Below are 20765 nucleotides of genomic sequence, written 5' to 3'. Positions count from 1 at the left end.
TTATAGCCAGATATGACGACGCTACTGGAACACGCATCACCGCAGATGAGAAGCTGAGCATCTGTTCATCAAGCCAACGCGCAAACTATTGCAAATCAAAGTGAAAGTAAGTCGCAGACGCTTAACACACAATCATCATCATTAAAAGTAAAGAAATGAAATGATCTTACCAGGGCTGTTACTGCTCTCTCTTATTGCGGTCTTTGATTTAGAAATTTTAGCTGATGATCAATAAAATGCAGCTCATATCTGTTGCTTTCGGTGACGTGCACTCCATTAAATCTGCATATAGCAGAATTGAAGATCGGATTTAAATCCGTTTCGCAAAAACACATTTATGTGACCAGGTGTAAATGGAATCGTTTTGATAAATCAGATAGCTATCCGATCTGAGAAAACGCATGAAGTGGCCAGTAAATAAATCTCTTATTTGTAAACTTGTTTGCATTCTATGTTGTTGCGCTTGCTTGTAGTATGTCATTTTTTTACATGCTGTTCATTCATCCATTGCTGATAATTAGACCAGTCCAATAATTTCCACATATGTCTAGCTAGCTTTCGATTATCAGAGCTGTTAACAGACTTGCTAACAAACACTCGTTTCTCTTACGTGTTTTTTGCGTTATGTTTTATTGCCTAGCTTGCCTCACAAACTAGTTTGCCAGCTGAACTCAGGTGTTGTGAGGTGTATTTATCATGTAGTCCTGAGGGATATCAGACGACGCTGTTGACGTTGATTCTTGTGATTATCATGAGAACAGTTTTCAATATCTCACATAATTATCAGGACATAAATAAGCCTAACGTAGAGGTTGTAAATAGTGTAAACGAGCACAATATGCAAACTATTATGATAAATTGCAATAATCATGTCTTCGGAGTCTATCTGTGCCTGTTCCATGCCCGACGCAGGTACCGGTGTACAGGGTGGGAGGTGGGGGGGTGAAGGGGTATTTACGACAGTACAAGAATTCCACAGCGACTCTAGGGGTCGCTGTTTGACAAAAACAATTTCTACACAGTGTGCCTTTAAGTTTAAAGCAAAAAAGTATCTGACAAAAAGACAAAGGTATAAGACTGTGAACTTAACGGCTTTAGTGAGGGGAAAAAATTACAATTCCATGAAGAATTAAAAACAAAGGTGAAATATAAAACTGTTTATTTAAAGTTGTTGATTTTATCTATAGATAGGCTACAATATGTTTTAAGTTCATTGCAAATATGCTTATATACGAATATTTAATTATTTTGACAGCATAGCGAGACTCAATTACAGCATTCATGGTGCTCGCCACAACTCTCTGACCTATGGAAGAATTTTCTGTACAGCATTATGGGTAATGTCGTTTTTCACCAAAAATTCCACTGTTAAACAGGATTATTTTAAAACAAGTTGGAATAATGTGAACAGATGGCTTCACCAAAAGCATATACCATTGATTAAAAACCTCAAAGCCCACTGCAGGTCTGTCTTTAAATGTTTATAAGTTACTGTTAAAAATCTATATCCCTATGGAGCAATGGAGTTTTTACTTCTGAACCCTGACTGTTGTATTCTAATGAGTGCTGCAGGGATGACATGTTTTTGTAGGCCAAATATTATCATTTTAGCACATTTGGTTCAATCATCCTGAACTCAATAAGTTTTTCTGAAGTGGTTTTTGGTCAAATGCCTGAAATAAGGTCTGTGGTGAACACAAGCTCAAGATATTTTACATTTTAATACATCATCATAAAATACATCAGAAAGACCCATTGTGATTTTGAGCTTTTATTTGTCTTGAACAAGGCAGTTGCTAAACGACACTAGATGTTGATGGAGACATTAAACATCACGGTGAATAGGTAAACTCATCTACTCACTAGTTACTTTCACAGCTTCAATGTCTCTAACTATTCTTGCAAACTACTAGCAAGCTATTCTAACTCAAACTATTCTAACATGGAAAATATTTTTAAATAAAGACTGAAAGAGTTGTCATAAGCTTAGTGATTGTGATGTTGAAGTCATGTGACCGTGGTGCAGCTCATTTATAGCCTACGTTTTGCTTTTGACTTTTGCTGATTGTATTTGGGCTTCAAAATTCATAAAAGTTGTTTACTTGTGATGTTTATCATGATGAACAAAACATGTTAGAATCATAAACTTTTGTTGGTCACAGAGCTGAAAAATCAGTACCAGACAAAACTTTTTGTCTTCCATTGGCTTTTGGATTTTACCCTATAACTTTGTCTGCTGTTTTTAATAAAATAACACTTTTTTTTTTCATATGACTCCTCTATTCCTTTCACCAACTCCAATTCCAGTAATCTTCTCTCACTTCAGAACTTATTTGCTTCCCAATTGGCCATTTTAATGTCCATATAAGAACACTTTCAAAATCTCATACATCCATACCTACTTTGCAATGAATAACTAAATCATCATCACTCCTCACTGTATTAGGCTAGGGATACATGCAGTTAGGAAGCATGAATAGAATGGGCAAAGATTCTGATTAGATTTAAAGGCCCTTTATAATGTATTATAAATTGATGGAGTTTTGTTTCGGATTCTGATGAATTGTTGATTTCATTGATCTATTTGAATTTGAGGGGAGAGTCTCGATTATAAAAAGACATCTTGAAAAAAAGTAAGGAGGAATAAGTTTGTGCCCTTGCAGGGAGTTGTTAGACTGTTGCTTAGTGATGGCCAAAAAACAGGCTTTCAAAGCTTGACAAAATGGTGCACATTAGTGCCATCTGGTGGTTAAAGGCCTGTCAAAGCATCTCGTTAATGCAACCAGACCCAGAGATTTGTGATGGCGTGTGAGTACTTGGATGGAAGAATACCATCAGCTTTACTGGCCATTATAATCAACCTTCAATGAATAACACAAGCCTTATTAACATTTGCTAATTTGGTAGGCGTGTATCCAAAGGGACTATTGCACTCAAGGTATACATGTACATGGTAATTGGGGATATTTTGGGGATATTTAATTTAATTTTATCAATCAATAAATTCCTCTTGAAACAAACTTTGTTGTATTATTTTAATTTAATACTGTGAAGCTGCTTTGATGCAATCTGTATTGTGAAAAGCGCTATACAAATAAACTTGACATGTACATTTCCCTGGGAATTAAACCTATAACATGGGCATGGTTGGTGCCATGCGCTACTGTTTGAGGAAAGGAACACATTTAGTTTAGTCCTATTCCTACACCTAGTACATAGTTAAGGGTCATGCAGGTATATATTCTATTTATGTAATGCATGAAAATGCTAGTGAACATGACTATGCTTGTGAACATTTAATTTACTGTTACTATCGGTGTTTGAATAATATTCTCTCACAAGGGCCTGAGAAGGCAGAATTGCATAACTAAAGATAAAACGGGGATTCAAAGCACTGCACTGTCCAGAATTGCATGGTATTTGTTTTGGGTTGCTGGGGTAATGATTTGGACCTTTAAAAGAATAATCAAAAAAAAAAAGTGTAACAGAATTAATATGCCTTGCAAAGCAAATGTTATCCATATAAACTATAACAAAGTTCAAACACACACACATGAACCAGAAACTGATTCAAAATAAGTGGAAGAATGAATTATACAGGCTCGTACTGCATACAACTCCATGCGTCAGAATGGTAAGGCGTTTTATGGATCGCTCTGTCTACGTCAGACACAAAATGGTAATTGATATGATTAGCCTTTGGCTTGACTACGTTATCAAACAGCTAATAATGTGTTCCAAATGTTACACAAACCATGTTCCCATTCGCCCTCTCAGAGTCAGTCAGCTGACTCTAAAAATCAGCATCCTTAGAAACGCTTTGAACAACTCAGAATGTCAGTGGAGAAAGGCATATAGTTCATCATAACATTGTAATACACATCATATACAAAAGTAACCAACTATATTGCTAAATCTACCTGATTTTTCATATCACCAAAAATATACTGGGATGACCTGGCTTCTCTTGAGACTTCCCTGCTTCAGAAAATAGTTAATGATATGCTAAAACCCGCCTGTGCATTGACGGGATTGGTTACAATATTTTGTGACGTAGAAAACGGGTGATTTCAAACTGGGTTTTTGAGACTGCCTTTGGTTCACTGCAGTTTTAAGGAGAAAATACTCAGCAATGGTGTCGACTTAGAATTTGCACATGGTTTGTCTTAAAGCATATTAAAAACACCACATAGACATAAACAACATTAAAAACTTTTAAGTAGTGTTTATATTTTGCCTTGCTGGCCTCCAATAGCCAGCCGAATTGAGCCCCGCCCACAACCAGGGTTCGAATTACGGGAAGTATTGGGGGGGTCCGAAAAATTAAGAGTAAGTGGCTGAATCAACTTTAATCTCTGCCTATGGTTTTGACTGCCATGTATATCACCATGCGTTGTGCTTTGTGGTAAATGTTATGAGCAGCTCGTCATCTAAACAGGTTTTCAGAACTGTCTTGATTTGGTTGTTCATAGTGTTTCTCTCATCTATAATGAAGTCGTAGTCTAGCTAGCTAGCTATCCTAAACGGAGAACTTGTTCGTATATGCATTCACCTTTACTATTTCTCTCAAGAACGATGATCATGTTGGTAAGTACTCCGTGTATCCTTAAATTCTTTTTACAACACCGGCAAAGATCGTTTATCTTCTTCTTCTACTTCTTCCAGCGTGCGTGCAGTTGAGTTCTGTTGACAACTATGCATCGCTCAACATACATTACTTACTCCGTTGCTCTGATTGGTTATAGGTCTATCCAACTGAGCGCAGAGGCATTTTCTTTCCTGGTTCGGTTGAAACACGCCCCATAATCACAGCCCAATGGAGCAGTATCAGACTCATATTCTGACTGGAATCTGAGTATGACGACATCAGGCTAGGCCTCCAAGGTAACATTCTCAGAACTCACAAAAATTCTGGTAAAGTTCTCTCAGAATGTTCTTCTCAAAAGAACATCATTCATGGAACGTTTTATCCAGAATATTTGAGTTTCACCTCAATTTAACGCATCTGAGCGTTACTTCTATGTTGTTTGATCATTCATGAGAACTGAATAGCATTCAGAAATAATAGCAAGCTGAGCAAAATGTTCTTAGAACATATTTTTGTTAGCTGGGCTTCTTTTATTTAAATGTTTCCTTTTTTTTTTTTTTACTGATTGCCTCAATGGAAGAATGAAAGTTGGATCTAATATATCCACATATACCCTAATCCCACTAACATCATTCCGCAATAGTAAATGGCTGGCAATCTTCAATCATGTTGAACAAATCATATGTTTTCTGATCCCTGCAACATACAATTTTCCTTTAATACATATCACAGGCAAACATTTTCACACACACACAATTTAGCTTGCTTGTTAGCTCCATTGTTTTCAAGATACTGTGAGAAAAAGAATATAACAAATTTCACACCAAAACGAGCAAGAGACAAACACATACAGTGAGTCACTGGTTGGCTTGCCCGTAGCTTGGATACTTGCAGCTGTTGACCCACTTGCAGAAGACACATTCTCATGCTTTGCTCTGGCCCTATAAACCCTACTGTACCATAGGTGGAATTTGAAAGGCCTCTAAATGATTACTATAATCAAAACTTTGCTGAAAAAAGTTGCCACAATCTACTACATGCCTTCTATCATCCGATAGATAGTTTATACTTTTTTAGAGAGGAAAAGGCTGTTTAGCATAATTGTAAAAACCTTTGTTTTTGTTGCTGTAAACGTAAACGTAAAGCGCAGCAGCGCAGCAAAGAAGAAGAAGTTCAACCTGCCATAGGAGCTGCTGACACCGGTCTACTCGCCTCATCACTGAGTCTATCCTGTGCTTATCTTTGACTGTCTGCTTTGGTTCAGCCACCAAATCAGACAGAAGGAAACTACAATGCACAGTTAGAACTGCTGAGACGATTATTGGCACCGCCTTCCCAACCTCTAAGAACGTTACACCTCCAGAGTAAGAAAAAGGGCTAAGAAAATAACTTGGACTACACACACCCAGCTCACTTTCTCTTTGAACTGCTCCCAAGCAGCCAGACACAAGAACAGCTTTTTCCCTCAGGCTTTCTTCCACCTGAACAGTTAAAACTGCCAAAAGGCTCTCTTCAATGTTCATATAATGTGACATTAATATAAAATACTGTAAATCCTTTTGTCAGCGTATTTTTATTTTCTACCTTCGTATATTTATTCCACTTTTCATTTGCACACACTACACTTCCATTTTGCACAAAACTGTATATCTGCATATGTATGTAATTCTGTCTATTGTGTATTTTCTATATTTGTATTACTGTATTGTATTATATTTAATTGTATTGCCTTTTTGTTATTGTGTAATATTCCTGTTTGACCATTTGAAGGAGTGAATAAAAACTAGTGATTGAATTCGAGATATATCTAACTGCAGAACCACAGCAGTTTGATGGCAGAAGCGTCAGAGCAGAAGTTAGGGTTGTGCTGATGATCACAGGGCTCCAAACAAAAAAATCAATTAAAGGGATAGTTCACTTTGAAATTAAATTTTGGTATGTTTTAGCTTACCTCAAGGGCATCCAAGATGTAGGTGTCTTTGTTTCTGCAGTAGTTTCAATTTTGATATTTTTAGGTCAAACTGTTCTTGTCTGTCAGTCATATAATGCAGTTCGATGGTCACTGTCTCAAAGAGCATGCACAGAGTCCAAATTAAAACAATTCCCCATCGTCCAAATTAAACAATTCCCCATCGTAAGTACACATTGATGGCCTAAGACACGAAACGAGCGGCAGTAGCCAATGCGACATCTAGTGTATCTATACCCGCCCGCGCTCTCAGATCATTTGGACGCAGCTGTGTTCAAGAGGTAAAAACGATATAAATACTGTTCGTTTTCTCACACAAACTGCTCGTTTCGTGTCTTAGGCCATCAATGTGTACTTACGATGGGGAATTGTTTAATTTGGACGATGGGGAATTGTTTTAATTTGGACTCTGTGCATGCTCTTTGAGACAGTGACCATCGACCTGCATTATATGACTGACAGACAAGAACGGTTTGACCTAAAAATATCAAAATTGAAACTACTGCGGAAAAAAAGACACCTACATCTTGGATGCCCTTGAGGTAAGCTAAAACATACCAAAATTTAATTTCAAAGTGAACTATCCCTTTAAGGAGCCATTGGCTCCTATAGGGGGAAAAAACAGGCGCCAAATAATTTTTTTAAGAGCCACATAACAATGCACTTACTTTTAGTCACCCTGTTGTTTGCATGTCTCTCCTCTTCTTACAGTTTCAGCATTTTCATCTTGTGAATGTTCTGGGAACTGAAGCTTATTTGGGAACTGAATGTCACTTCTGACTTATATACAGTCAAATGAATTTTTTTACGCAGAATCTGAGCCAGTGTCACTGCCACTGACCATGATTATGTCCATATCACTTGGCCACTGAGTGTAGTTTGGCCGTCTCCTCTTCTTTTTTGCAGAAAGCCAGCGTTTGACACATGGTTCAGGATCAAACTGTTCAAGTGATGGGCCATCAGTGCTGATCCTGATCAAATCTTCCAAGGTTGACACATGGAGTGAATTGCGTACTTGTGAACTATGCATCGCTCAACATTACTTACTCCGTTGCTCTGATTGGTTGTAGGTCTTTCCAATTGAGCGCAGAGGCATTTTCTTTCCTGGTTCGGTTGAAACACGCCCCATAATCACAGCCCAATGGAGCAGTATCAGACTCATATTCTGACTGGAATCTGAGTATGACGACATCAGGCTAGGCCTCCAAGGTAACATTCTCAGAACTCACAAAAATTCTGGTAAAGTTCTCTCAGTATGTTCTTCTCAAAAGAACATCATTCATGGAACGTTTTATCCAGAATATTTGAGTTTCACCTTAATTTAACGCATCTGAGCGTTACTTCTAGGTTGTTTGATCATTAATGAGAACTGAATAGAGAGCATTCAGAAATAATAGCAATTATCCTGTTTTGAGCTGAAAAGCCACGTTCACACTGAGCAGCCGAAATTGGTAGGACAAGCATTATCTCAACTAGATGCAAAACATTCTGGAAATCTGTGCAGTAGGGCTCTTTTGTTAGTAGGACTTCCCACAAGCTGCAATAGGATTTTTCTGAAAACTTTCCTTTAACAAGGGTTTTCAACAATCTCCATTCTGCCTGTACAGCAGTGATGTCACATCCATTTTTCAGCAAGATGTCTTGATACCATTTCAGCAGTGTGTCAATTTCATTTACCCCAAAAGTGTAGATGTCGTTTGGCCAAGAATCATGACAAAAGATTGAGAAGCACTGAATGATCTCTGTCCCTTGTATGTTTTTGTGCTGTGTGTTGTCTCTCATTATTTCAAACCTCCTTTCAAGCTCCTTAACTGTAATGTCTACAGTTTCATCAATGAGGTGGTTTAGTTCTTCACTGAAACCTTGGAGATCACAGCCTTTCAGCTGTATGTTTTGAAAGGAAATGCCCACGTAGTCAGATGAGGCTGCTTTTTTCTGCCTTCTGGTCTGTTTTTCTCTTTGGGCTTTGTCCTGCTGCACCACATTTTCATGCTGAGAAACTGAATTTAAGTTTGTGTGACTGAGAAATTCCTCCAACTTTCCATTTCTCACTGGTTTGTCCTTCATTCCCTTGATTGTACAAACACAGGATCAATAGCTGCTTTAGCCTGAGGTAGAATAAGCGAGTTCTTCTGAAGCACAAGACTCAGCTTTGAGATTTCTCCAAACAGGTCATGGAGAAAGTGACAAAACCCCACAAAAGGCAACTTTTCCATTTGTTGTGAGATGTGTTTTGCTCTTCCTGTTATTTCAGTGTTTTTGGATGAGGCAGCAAGGTGTTGCATGTGGAAGTGCACAGCTGTATATTGGCCCTGGCCTGTAGTCTGATCAGATGCAAGAAAAACAGAAAGGGCTCTGTAAATGTGAGGCAGCCAGCGCTGGGTCTTCACAGCATGCAGCAAGGCTTTCAACTCACGCTTGCTTTTGGGGCTAAAATGGTATGTTTTCCATATTAGCTGTAGCAAGTCATAGACATTTTGAATCATTGGAACAGACTTCTGAACATCCAGCATGGCTAATTCCAGTCTGTGTGGCATACAGTGGAAGGAAAGAATGTGCTGTCCTATTTCTTCTCTTAAGAGAGCACCTACTCCTCCTCGAGCACCCATGTTAACGGCAGCCCCATCTGCTCCAAATGCAGTGCCACCAATCACGATCAGTTTGTTTAGCATCACTAAACAAGCATTTTATTTGATCTAATACTCCATGTGCATGGCAGTGTTCAAGCTCAGTTAAACCAATAAACCTGTTCACTGCCACACCTGCAGAAATGTGCCTGCAGTATGCAATAACGTTGTCTTTCCCAGAAACGTCTGTGCCACAGTCAGTGATAATGGAGATGTAATTAGCTGTCTGTGTGTCTGTCAGTGCTTGTTCTTTGAGCTCATCTGCAATGCATCCTACAAACTCAGCACAAGATGTGTCGTTATCATACGTTTTGCTCACATCAAGTCCGTTTTTTCTCATTAATAATATCTGTGAACTAAATGTATTGAACGGCAGCTCTTCCCGTGCGATCATATAGGCTGTGTTAAATTTCATTTTTAACTCCTGCACGAGAAACTGCACGTGCTAACGGTGTAGTCTGTGGAGCATTCTTCGCGATTATGTGATCACTTGCATTTTTATGCTTGTTACTGTCCCCGTGTTTTCTCACAGTCTCTTTTCTGAAATGGTTAGTTCCTGCAATGAACTCCATTTTCCCCGCTATTTCTTTGCCCGCTCTTGAACAAAAGTCACAAAACATTTTTTGTGTCTCGTGATCATACCTCAGCCAAGAAAACTCCTGAATCCAGGACGTTTTGAAATGTCTTTCGGCACGGTGTTCATTGACTGAAAGATGAATCCCTGTGTCTGTGTCGTGCTGGCACAGCTGCTGGAGCCTGCTTTTTTGTTAGCAGGTGTGTCATCCGTGCTGGTGATTGACAGAGATGAGGATTGCTTGAAGAAGTCAGATATTTTTCGCTTTGACATTTTTTTCTGGAGCGGAAAGGTGACATTCGCTTTACCCGTTCATATTTTGGCGCTTTCACTCAGTGACGTTCACACAAAGCATCTCATTTCATGACGTTAACAAAACAAATGAAACGATAGGCTACTGGTTATAAAACATGCACGTAGGATGCAAATTTTACAATCAAAGGGAGTAAATTTGAATTGTCGCCAATGGCGACCTTGACAGAAATTTCACTCGCAAATAAATATATTTGGTCGCAAATGCGACCATTTTAGTCGCAGTTTGTAGCCCTGGATCACGTATCCCGCCACAACCAGCAGCCTTCCGATTAATGTCTCTATAACCCTCATCAGAGAGATCATACAGAATTGTACATTCTGACACTGACAAAATCAACCGTTAATCTCTCTGCCATTTTTGTTCTACTCGCTTCCGAAGCTTTTCAACAGTGTAGTACGACGTCCGCTGGGGGCGTATTGCGTATTACGGAGCTGATTTCAACTGCCAGTGTGAAGGCGGCGTAAGGCCGCATTTACAGTGCATGGTTCAATTACCCAATTCCGCTTTTCCCTCCCATATGGCACAGATTGGATATGACCCACGAACGTGTAAGGCTTTGAAAGGCTCTAGAGCCTCCAAACTTGCACTCATGTCTATGTCCCTCTATCAGAATCCAGAGTTTCAAGAAGAAATCTATAAGGTGTTAAAGGTGTAGTGTGTACATTTTAGCGGCATCTGGTGGTGAGGTTGCGAATTGCAACCAACAGAAGTTGCGGTGGCCGACAGGAAAAGATGTCGTAGAGTAGACAGTTAACCAATGAGGTTTCTTTACAAAGATAAATTAAGAAATTAGGTTTACTTAATTATTAAGTAAAACGATATGTTATTGTGAATATTATTGTTACTTGTTTATCATTGTGTCAATGTTTTATTCACAGACTTTAGCTAGCTTCTTTGCATGAAGAACAACATAGTGACGAAACGCGTTTGTCCATTTAGGGCTACTGTAGAAACATGGCATTTCAATGTAAGGGGACCCGTGGTGTATGTAGATAGAAATGGCTCATTCTTAGGTAATAAAAACATAACGGTTCATTATGTAAGATCTTTATAGTTATAGTTACATTTATCAATACTGGCCTACAGAGACGCGTTTTTTTGACCACCTGCTTATGGGGCGGGCAGCTAGCGTATCGTTAGTAAAGATTAAATGAATGTGATCATTTATATTTGGGCCTTTTTTGGGCCTGAAATCACTGATAAAACCTTAATGGCTACTTTAGCTATTATTACATTAGCTAACTACCAACTAACCAGATAAAATTAACAAACTGACAAGCACTTACTGGGCAGAATGGCTGTTAATGTTGCATGTCTTGCAAAGCGCTGTTCGTCTTTTGCCATCTTGTGAATAATTCTTGAAGCCGAAAGCGACGACCCTCGGTACCCCTCCGGCTGACATGTTGATGTGATATCTGATCTAAGTGGGCGTGGTGTGCGTAAGGTACGAGAGGGCATTACTGATGATAGTTTCATGATCCAGTCATGACAACGCTATTCTCAGCCTGCGCTCCAGCTGGGTAATCAACTTTATTTTTTTTTATAATTTATATATATTCAAACTGAAAACATGATGTGATTAACACTCAAGTCATTCAAGTCATCGTGTCTCAAGTCAAGTCCCGAGTCTTTAACTTCCAAGTCCGAGTCAAGTCTCAAGTATTTAATTTTTTGTCAAGTCAAGTCACAAGTCATAAAAATAGCGACTCGAGTCCAAGTCACCAAGTCACAAGTCCCCATGTCTGCCTTCAAGTAAGGTCATGACACAGCCATGCATTAACAAGACATTACTTTATGTTAGTGTATGGTTAGTTAATCATGAGTTAGTAATTATGTGCCCCCTCAAGTAAAGTCATGACACAATGATGCACTTACAAATCATTAACTGAAATATGAATAAACATACAATAAGAGTGCCATCCTTATTCCATTACACCCATGGTACCAAAAAAAAAAAAAAAAAAGATACAAATGTGTAGTTCTTTTATTTTTAATTCTACAATTAAACATATATGGACTTAAAAGAAAGCCCAAACATTCCTGTAAAGACACACATAAGGCACGTTTACATGTAAAATAAGGCATAAGCTATAAGCTAATGCTAATCGAAGCATATATATTTAAACAACAAAACCCCGTTTGGTTAGACGGATCTGTGAAATGAATGGCTAAATAATTATGTGCCATTCTAATTATTTGTCACAAAGCTGATGGCAGATTATGATATTACAGTTTCAATTATGGTAGTATTAAAAAAAAATTAATTCAAATTTAGATGACTTCTTATTTATTCTTACGGAGCCTGATTGATTTAGTTTACCCCTAAATGTTTATTAATGCATTAACTATCCAACATGTACTAACATGTTTAAGGTTTCTGTTATTCATACATGAATCATTATGACTTCTGTCGTAGTTAAGGATCACTCTTCATTGGTTCATGATTTCATATCTTCACTAATCATGAGTTCATATTTAAGTAACTATTAATTCAGGTATTAGTACATGAGTAGTGTTATGATATTATTGAGTGGCAACTTTGCATTTCAATGTTTTTTTTTTTTTATCAGATTTGACATTAAGCTTTCGTATGGCTCGCAGCTACAGTTGCTCTTGTTCCAGCAATCTGATTCACAAAGACATGAAATCATGTTTTCAGTTTTATACTCTTTGTCAGATACTTATAAGATGTTTATCCTTTTCATTCAAATTCATGCATGGCATTTCCCACTGCAATCACGAGTGCCATGATGTCATTGTATTTGGTTAGGTTGGGAAAGAAGGTTTCCCCACCATCATTCAGCTCAAGAAACCTCTTGTGAGACTGACGTCAAACTCTTCAGCAGATTAAAAATAAAGGGTTGGTATTTTTTTTTTATTAACTTTTTCTTCATATTCCAGGATATTCATCACAAGAGTCAAAAGTAAGTTTGGGGAGGGATGCATTGCATCGTGGACAGAAATACTATTACCATTTTAGGTCAAAAATTGTGGAGAAAGTGTATATTTTAGATGTTGTCCCTGCCGGATACTAATTCAATAAGTCAATTCAATAGTTGACAAAATATGAGAAAGTTGATTTAATTGATTTAAGTACATATAATCTGTTTGTCTCTCAATTATTATGTGGTAATAAAAACTGCGTGTATAATAATTATAATAGAACTGTAAAAGTTAAATTTAAAATAGTTTTAGATGGAGATAGCAGCATGTAATGCCACAGGACATGTTGTCACACTGGACAACATTTCAAGCCAATTTGATGTGCTGTTTCTAGAACAGACTCCTGTAGTCACATTATGTTCCTTTTTAGTTCTGTTCATTGACTCCAGTCTGCTAGTTTGTTTTCATTCATCACATGTTTTTTTGTCTTTGTTTTCCCGCCACTATATCATTTACCACTAATGATCAATCTTTTTGTTAATCATCTCTGTGTATTTAACTTCCTCCCTTTGTTATGGTCTTTGTCGGTTGTTGTCTGTGCATTAGCACACTGTCAAGCATGTTTGCCTGTTATTCTGTGTGCGTAATAAATTGTGAGTTATCTTTATCATCCTCATCATCCTCTTCCTTGGATCAGCGCGTTACACGTATACTGAATCCACAAAAAGCTTTAACTTATTTTATGCTTACCCATTTTGAAAATCTTTCTGTTATATGAAAGTAGTGCTTTAAGTTTTTTCCGTCCAACTCCCGCCTGCTCCCACTAGGTTCTATTCCGCATCCGCCCACTCCTACTAAAAATTCCCTCTGTGTTCATCCGCTATCTGCTTAAAATTATTTTCTTCCCAACCAGACCGGTCCAGCTAAATGTATATCTTGTTTCCAGAATCTCACATTTAAATTTCCCCTAAAGAAAGAGACATTGGGGATATAAAATGTAAAATGTTGGCTATACAAGAATTTTATTTGTTATTTTTGTCTTATCATGATACTGTCAACACAGTTAAAAGATGTCACAGAGAAAATTTGGCTAAATTAAACATAACATCTGTCACTCAACATTATAAACCAAAAAGACGAATAAACGAAAATGTTTCGGGTTACGTATGAAAGTAAATAAAAAATCCCATTAATTATTTCCATAGAGAAATGGATTTTTAGCAATGAAACAGATTTCTTGTAAGGCAGACCTACCAGCTCTGCAATGTACTAAGTAATGAGAAGTAATGATAATAAGAAAATAAGAATATTATGTGAAGAATAACACTAACCATTATAGCAGCATCTTCTTGGATTCATCGAGCAGACTAGTAAAGATGCTAACGATTTATCAACGATCATTTAATTGTTGATTATAATTTAATCGATAAAACTTATGGATGCTTGTTTAAGCAAGGTCATCATGGCGGCATCTGAAAATGTAGGCAGCTGACTTGTTGCCTCACTGCCTTATCAGGCAATGACTTTGCAGGCAGCGTTTGCACACATCTACAGCAAAATGCGAGCTTTGGTACAATCTAAGTGAATATATAATTACTACAATAGTAATTTCCCGCTAGAAATTACATCTAAAGTGGAAAACGTTTGTCAAAGATGTACATTTACACACAAACTGACCATCAAACGCAAATCTTTATTTTTCTAGCTCAACTGTCACAGAATGGAAAGCAAAGGATTGTGGGATATCAAAGGCAGCGAAGGATACATCTATGCTGCCTTCGATCAGAAGCCAGCATAGATGTAGGCTATCCTTCGAAAATCGATCAGATGAAGGTATCTCAGGAGACAGGAAGTGAAGCTAACATTGGATTGGGACCTACCTTGGAATGCATCCTCTGAAGGAAGCATTTTTAAGCTTTCGAAAGCAGCCCTTATGTCTTCAAACCATGCAATGGATTAGCTAGGCTAGCCATTTATTTTGAAACATAATTACTATTGTAGTGATTAAATATTTGCTTAATTATCACCAAAGCTTGCTGTATTTTGCTGTAGATCATTAAACTGTAACGCTGCCTAAGAAGTCTGTCTGAAATCAGTTTCCTGAGGTACCTTCATGCGCAAATGCTGCCTGCAAAGTCATTGCCTGATAAAGCAGTAAGGCAACAAGTCAGCTGCCTACGTTTTCGGACGCAGCGTTTCGTATAGTTGAACTTTCAAATGACATTGGAAAACACTGAGTCAGCTTTATCCAAGCAGCATGTCATGTCACTCTGGGATCTACAGCATTGTCTTATGTTGTGTTTGGGCTCATTCGAGACCACCTGCTCTAAATAAGCATATGTGCGCTTTTCATACAAATACTTGGTATAGTTTGGTCTCTAACTGAAACAAATATGCTAGTTGTATTCTGCAATTTGAGACCTTTCAACGATATATGACACAATTTATATGTTATGTACGATGATTTTACAGATCACATTTTCATGTAAAGCAGTTATTTTTTCACGCTCTGAAAATAGAGCACTTCTAATATGTCAGAAAATTTGAAAGCACTTGTTAATTGATGATCATGTTTCCTATATTCACTGTAAATCAAGCTTAGAAGCTTAAATACGACACCTACTGTAGCCTATTTTGTGTTGGTTAAGTAAGTCGTAAAGTAACAACTAAGGTCATGTTCAGACTGCCAGCAAAAAGGCAATTTCTTGCATAAACTGATTTTATCCAGATGGCTTTTTGAAAGTCCTGACAGCAAAAAACACATGAATTCGGATAAAATCTGATTCAAACCACATATGGAGGTGGTTTGAAATGCAATTCCAATTAGATTTTTACAGATGTGTCTCAGTCTGGACGCTCTGTCTGCTGTGGTGGCAAAGAAAATTATATCACTGATTAAAGAGACAAACATTTCCAATAGTCTTTGATGAGGTTTATTTAAGAAAAGGTCAGCAGTCATACAGTCACATACAGTCAGAGTGGCTACAGAGTGTGACAGTAAAGGGAGGGCATCCTTCCTCTTTTATAATTTTGACTCCCAGAATGTTATCTTTCTAGGCCAATGATGGTATTTTCAACCATATGTGAACATTCTTAGACTTGTTCATCATATTTTATCCTTGAGTGGAGGCCCTCCTGTCACGTACCAACACTCTTTACCATTGCAATAAAATTCCATATTAGAATAAGGTTTGTGTGTGCTCTTTTACTCTCATAATATGATGGTCACACACATCTGAAAGATAAAATTTCTTCCACATTGCTCAAATCGGATTTAACATGTTTTGCCTCACTCTTAAAGTGACACACAACAATAACACCAAACTGGCGTCAGAAATATCAGAAGAATTCATATGGTGTTCAAATGGCATATCCAAAGATTTCTGCATTATCCTGTGCGACGTAGGAGTTCTGCACCGCAACTCACTCTTATTTGGAGAGTAGATGATGCACCTCCATTTTTCCTGTATCCATTTTGAGAGCCTTGTCACATACATGGGTCCGTCTACATTGTTACCAAACTAACCCATACAGATAGGTTGGTTATATCTGGACACACAAATCTTATTTGATCACTTGCAATTAATAGTGCGGACAGTCTGCCTGAAAAGATCTGCTTTGCCTGCAGTCTCAACATAGCCTTAGTAGCACCCCCACTTTGGATTTAAGAGATTGGTTAACATTTAATTGATTAATTGATCGTTAATTTAAACAATAGATTATGGGAATTTATGTAAATTGACATCCCTAAATCAGACTCATAAAGTGTGTCCCATTGGTTAATCAAAAGTTCTACGCACACTTGTGATCTTCATGCCCACTTGAACACCTGGGCCAAAAACAGGAAATACATAAAGTAGACCAGTGCAAAGACTGCGGGTATAGGCAGTACCCAAAGTGTGGGTATAGGCACCCATTGTTACTGTTGAAATCAGAAAAAGACAGCAACTACCTACTCCAATGAAGCACATGACATAATCAAGTCAGTAACACTAACAAAAAAAAACAAATATATGTTGTTGTTTTTTTTTTACCATATTGCAATTTGCTTTAAATATAATGTATTAATGATATACTTAAAAAATAAATGTACAGTAATACTGTATACATAGTAATATATTGTGACAATTTTTTTATTTGATCATGCCATTTGTGACCTACATGAGATACCATGTCAACTCTCTATAACATCTCGGTTACATTTGTAACCCTCATTCCCTGAAGGAGGGAAAGAAGACATAGTCGACGTGCCGACTGATTGGAATCACGCTTAGGGAGCCTGTCATCTTCGAGTATTGATAAAACGAGCCAATGCACACACTGGCGTGCAAGCTTTGCATCCATGCTCCGCCCCGCAGCGCGGGTATAAATACGGAAGTGGATGCACGCACCACTTGTTTTTCACTGAGGAGCCGAGCGGACCCCGGAGTCAGTGGTGGTCCAGCAATAGTGGCGACGGGACTACGACTCTGTTCCCTCCTTCAGGGAGCGAGGGTTAAATACGTAACCGAGACATTCCCTTTCAGTCGCTCACGTTCGGCGTAGTCGTTGTGCCGACTGATTGGGATCCCTATTAAAACGCCACTAGTGCTGCCACCTTTTAGTGCCTGAACAAAAGCCTCCTGATCCCCCCACATTATTGAGGCGGAGATGGGACAGGGCTTAGGTCAGGGATGGGCAACTTCGGTCCTGGAGGGCCACTGTCCTACAGAGTTTAGCTCCAACCCTGAAAAAATCACCTGCCTGTAACTGAAAGGGAAGCAAGGGTTGCTGGCTAATGTCAGCTGCTTGAAGGAAATATAATTATTTATTTATACACTCAGATTTTGCATGTTACCAGAACTCTCCATATGCTTCAGCTAATAATGATATAAAAAAATCTAGATATATAATCCAAAATGTTTAAAAAATAGTTTTGTTTTATTTAGATGAACTATCTGATATACTGAAAGACGAGACAGGTGCATTCCAGATGCACAGAACAAAATGCACTGCTGTTATTAAGTCATTGCTAGCACCTCATTTTATATCGTAAAATAAATATTGCTCCAAAAAACACAACCGGTTTATTAGCTCTCAGATTCTGATGCTAATGGAGTTGTGGAGGCAGTCATTCGATTTGTGCAGGAGTGTGCATTGGACATTGCTAATATGGTAGGGATAGAAACAGATGGGGCCAGTGTAATTGTCGGCAGACAGCATTCGGTGTACACGTTACTGAAACAGATGCAACAGAATTTACAACTTATAAGATGCGTGTGCCACTCCCTGGATATAATTGCCCACAAAGCGATGAAACAGCTGCCCAGCAATATAGACTATCTGATCAGGGAGACGTATAACTGGTTCTCACACTCCGCAAAGCGCCAGACCGATTATAAAGCCATATACAAGACCATCAATGGAGGGTCTCCCCTAAAGTTACTATCCCCGAGCGTCACCCGCTGGCTGGCAACAGCAGACTGCATAGACCGAATTCTGGACCATGAAGAGGAGCTGACCTTACATTTTACATTGGCTGCTAATGCTGAGCATTGTTATGCCACGCGTCTCCTCAGCGAGATGTACAAAGACAAGACAAACCGTCTGTACTTGCATTTTCTACATCCGCTGCTGTTTGAAATTAAGGCCATAAACAAGAATTTCCAGTTGGAGACTGGGGACAGCCTCACTGTATTCCAAGACCTTAACCAGCTCTATATGTCAGCCGTGATGAAGCCTAGCATTTTCCGCATGAATAATGAAAAACAACTCAGAGAATTGGACCTAAATTCCACCAGTGTCTATCTCTCACCTGCAGATGCTGACCTGGGGGCCACATTCAGCCAGAAGCTGGAAGCAAGCACCTTGTCCCCTGAAATGAAGCTACTGGTCCACACACGTTGCACAGACTTTTTGAAAGAACTCCTGGTCCAATACCAAATGCGCCTGCCTGCATCCATGGAGCTGCTCGCGAAGCTGGAGCTCCTATGTCCTGCTGCCGTGATGTCCTTCAAGCCAACGGACAGAGTTTTTTTCTGGCTCTCTCGATTCTCTTGAGACTCGGCTGAGAAATGTTGCCTCAGCAGGTTTTTCTCCCAACCTGGCCATTGACGCATTCTGGCTTGAGGTGGAATCTTTTAAAGATGTTGGAGGAAACCACTGTCCAGGATATAGCTTTTGGTGCTATAAAATTGCTCACCCTCCCCATATCCAACGTTCCAGTTGAAAGAGCATTTTCTCAAGTCACACTGCTGAAAGATGACCTACGAAGCAGGATGGGCTTACCCCTTCTTTCAGGGATGATGGACGTGCGCACAGGTCTTGCGCGTAATGGCTTGACATCAGCTACATTCCGAGGAAGTTTGACACTGGTATATACTAGAGCTTTTGTGTTGATCAAATTATTCTGTCTCTGTCCCTGTAAAGGCAATAAAAAAATTAAATAAAAATCTATACACATTATAAATAGGCCTGTCACGATAACAAATTTTGCTGGACGATAAATTGTCCAAGAAATTATTGCGATAAACTATAATATTGTCGTTCGAGACCATTTTCATCTAATATAATGATAATGGCATAATGATGCAGGTACACCTTTTCAAAGATCTATAAACTTTTATTTCTTAAAAATATTAAACATTGAAAACGGAAAACATTTTAAATATCCACAAAAAATGAACAAAACAACCAAAAACAATAAAAGCAATGGACTCTCAGTGTCTGTTAACAAAAAAATTCACTTGAATAAATACCAAAAACAATAAATAAAATGGATGTAAACAAAATTGCACTTCAAAAAATATTAAACATTAGGCTCAGACATAAATAGTGATACATTCCATAACAGGCAAAACTGCCGGTAAACCTTTGTAAACAAATTAAAAAAAGCCTCAACAGGCCATATCACACCATTTTGCACTGTCCTCCTGTTACTTTGTTACTGTTACTAAAGGCCCTAAAAGCGGCCAGGGCTGAGCACCTCCGCAAACTAATAGAAAACAACCAAAACAATCCAAGGTTTTTATTTAACACCGTGGCTAGACTAACAAATAAACAGACGTCACCCGAACAAAATATCCCGTTACAGTTCAGTAGTAATGATTTCATGAACTTCTTCACTGAGAAAATAGAAAGCATCAGAACCACAATTGTAAACGTTCAATCTTCAATTGCGCCTTATAATTCAGCTTCAATTATCACCCCGCAAGAACAATTACAGTGCTTTACAACTATAGAACAAAAAGAGTTAAATAAACTTATCACTTCATCTAAAACAACAATATGTTTATTAGATCCTATACCAACTAAACTACTGAAAGAAGTGTTACCTGTAGTGGAAGAGCCTCTCCTCAATATTATTAACTCGTCTTTATCTTTAGGTCATGTTCCAAGAACATTTAAACTGGCAGTTATAAAACCTCTCATTAAGAAACCACAATTAGATCATAATAATCTAGCAAATTATAGACCCATTTCAAATCTTCCATTTATGTCTAAAATATTAGAAAAAGTGGTGTCCGCTCAACTGGGCTCTTTCTTGCAACAAAATGATATCTATCAAAAGTTTCAGTCTGGATTCAGACCGCATCATAGCACTGAAACTGCGCTCGTTAAAATCACAAATGATTTACTTTTAGCTTCTGACCAAGGCTGTATCTCAATACTAGTTTTACTTGATCTTAGTGCTGCGTTCGATACTATAGATCACACATTACTCTTAGATCGACTACAAAATTAATATACTGGTGTTCAAGGACAAGCATTAAGCTGGTTCAAATCATACCTATCTGACCGCTACCATTTTGTCTAGCCTATTTAAATGG

The 20765-nt window shown here is 38.2% G+C and overlaps 1 protein-coding gene across 2 annotated transcripts in view; it reads left to right on the top strand.

The window, feature by feature from the left end:
• The first annotated feature begins 12882 nt into the window (after nt 1-12882).
• LOC309479769 (D-beta-hydroxybutyrate dehydrogenase, mitochondrial) overlaps nt 12883-20765 on the top strand; it is a 29223-nt gene continuing 21340 nt past the window's right edge. Inside the window, exon 1 of one of the 2 annotated variants that reach the window (XM_082143959.1) lies at nt 12883-12934. The gene's annotated coding sequence lies outside the window, so the exon portion shown is untranslated. Of the gene's footprint in view, nt 12999-20765 lie in introns of both variants that reach the window. The other variant, XM_082143960.1, reaches the window with a different exon arrangement.

The sequence above is a fragment of the Leuciscus leuciscus genome (genome assembly GCF_965113295.1).
Source record: "Leuciscus leuciscus genome assembly, chromosome: 17".
Classification (NCBI taxonomy): domain Eukaryota; kingdom Metazoa; phylum Chordata; class Actinopteri; order Cypriniformes; family Leuciscidae; genus Leuciscus; species Leuciscus leuciscus.
The sequence above is the reverse complement of the archived record's forward strand: the minus strand, read 5'-3'. Positions and strand labels throughout refer to the sequence as shown.